Genomic DNA, 2,377 nt, shown 5'->3' with positions numbered 1-2,377 from the left:
AAAGGCTGAATCGTATGCGGGGCGGGAAGTATAGAAGAAGAGCCCAGGACCCCTTATCATATAAGAAAGTACAGGAACCTCCAAAGACCCCTGGGGCCATGGTGACAGGACATGCTAGCTAATGTGAAGGACTCCCAATGTTGAAGGGGGAACATTTTCAGCATCAAATAACATTAGGAAAGGATTATTAATAAAACAAACATGCCAGGTCCCTTCTCTCCCACTACTTCCCTTACTCCCTAACAACCCCTCCCTAGCCTAAGGGGCTTTGAAGTCAGTCTCTATTGCACTATGACTCAGTGAATCTGGAAGCATCTCTCACTCTTACAGCTCCTGTTACTCCCTCCCCAGGCAGCCACTCCTGGGGACCCTCTCTTGGCACTTCCCACTGCTCCAGTTCAACAGATCTGTGTTGAGACAAACCCTGGGGAAGGGCCAGGGCCTGCTTAGGTCTGTTCTTTGTTTCCATTGATATTTTTTGTTAACTTCACAAAGCATTTCATACCAGAAGGCCTATGTGCCTGGTTGGCTATCCAGAAAAATTCTACTTAAAATCTGCCCCTTGTCCCTCCCTCCCTAGAGGTCAAGTAGAGCAAGATGGGATGGAAACTGTTCTCCACTGTGTCCCGCTCCTTATCTTATTCTTCTTGAAAACATCCCTTGCCACATTCTGCTTTATTTTGACCTCCAGCTAGAATTGCCAGAACAGTCATAAGCTAATAGATTTAAAAGACCTTCGAAGAGAAGACAGAAATAAACATGCAGCTGAGCACCCAGATGTATTATCAATAGCCTCTCTAAGGTAAGGGCTGTCAAGAGTGAGAATGAGTAAACACATGCCACTGGTGCCACCAATTAATCTTTTTAAAAGACAACTCTCATCATGCCCTATAGAAGTTGATACTTGATTATAAAACTTGATATGAATGAGTCCCTGCTCTATAAAGAGGTAGAAACCATCAAAGGTGAAATGGCTGGACAGGAAACAGAATTCAGCAGTGAGTTTGTCAAAGACAAAAAATGTCACTGCTGAGCGTTCTCAGAGATCTTTAAAGCCACCCCCATCCCCCCTCTGTGACAGATAATGAAACTGAGGCCCATAAAGGGGAAGGGACTTGTCCAAGACTGAACACGTATTTAGTGGCCGCACTGGGGCTAAACCCACACCCCTCAGCCCAGGCCAGTGCTCCTCCTATATCCACGAGGGTCCCCAGGTCTAGTCAGCCCTCAGCCCTCTGGCTCCTCTAAAGCCCTTAGACTTTCCTCATCAGCCCTCCACAGCCCTATGAGCAGAGGTCATTGCAAGCCCCTTCCCTTCTCAGCTAACCAAACACGCAAGTCCAATGAGGCACCAGACGAAACCCCCTTTTAGAACAGTTCCTCCCAAGGGGGGAGAATGGGCGCTTTGTTTTCTAGTGTGATGAGAAAAGAGTTGGTCTGGAAGGGAGTGAGACCGGGTTCCAGTGCTGCCTCAAGCATTTTACTGCTGTGTGTTCTTGGATAAAACTCTGCTCCTCAGGATTTTTTGTTTTTGTTTATTTTTCAATAAGATGGAGGTGAATATGGTTCTGGATGATTTATAAGGTACCTGGCCATATCTAAAATTTGATGATTCCATAGTTTTTTGGGAGGAAGTTTCTGAGAAAAACTTTAAGATTGCTTTCATACCACCTCATCCTACAGCAGCGCTAACCAATAGAAATATATTACGATATATATATATATATAATTCTTATAGTCCCACTAAAAAAGTAAAAAGAAACAGGTGAAATTAATTTTAATAATAGATTTCATTTCACCCAATATATTCAAAATATTATTTCAATATGTAATTAATATAAAACAAATTATTAAGATATTTTACATTACTTTTTCACACTGAATCTTTGAAATCTAGTGTGTATTTTATACTTATGAATATGGACTGGCCGTATTTCAAGTGCTTCAGAGGCATGTGTGCCCAGTGGCTACCTTACTAGACAGGCCTAGAGTTTAACTCAGGAGTGACCTATCTTAGGCCTCCACCTCCTGTGGTCCATTCTCAAACTCCATGGTCACCAGTTAGTTATCTTTCTAAAAAAACAACACTAGGGCCAGCCCGGTGGCTCAGGTGGTTGGAGCTCCATGCTCCTAACACCGAAGGAGGCAGGTTGGATTCCCACATGGGCCAGTGGGCTCTCAACCATAAGGCTCCTGGTTCAATTCCTCAACTTCCACAAGGGATGGTGGGCTGTGCCCCCTGCAACTAACAACAGCAACTGGACCAGGAACTCAGCTGCGCCCTCCACAACTAAGACTGAAAGGACAACTTGACTTGGAAAAAGTCCTGGAAGTACACACTGTTCCCCAATAAAGTTCTGTTCCCCTTCCCCAAAAA

The sequence above is a fragment of the Rhinolophus ferrumequinum genome, chromosome 4, assembly GCF_004115265.2.
Source record: "Rhinolophus ferrumequinum isolate MPI-CBG mRhiFer1 chromosome 4, mRhiFer1_v1.p, whole genome shotgun sequence".
Classification (NCBI taxonomy): domain Eukaryota; kingdom Metazoa; phylum Chordata; class Mammalia; order Chiroptera; family Rhinolophidae; genus Rhinolophus; species Rhinolophus ferrumequinum.
Note: the sequence above shows the minus strand (reverse complement) of the source record.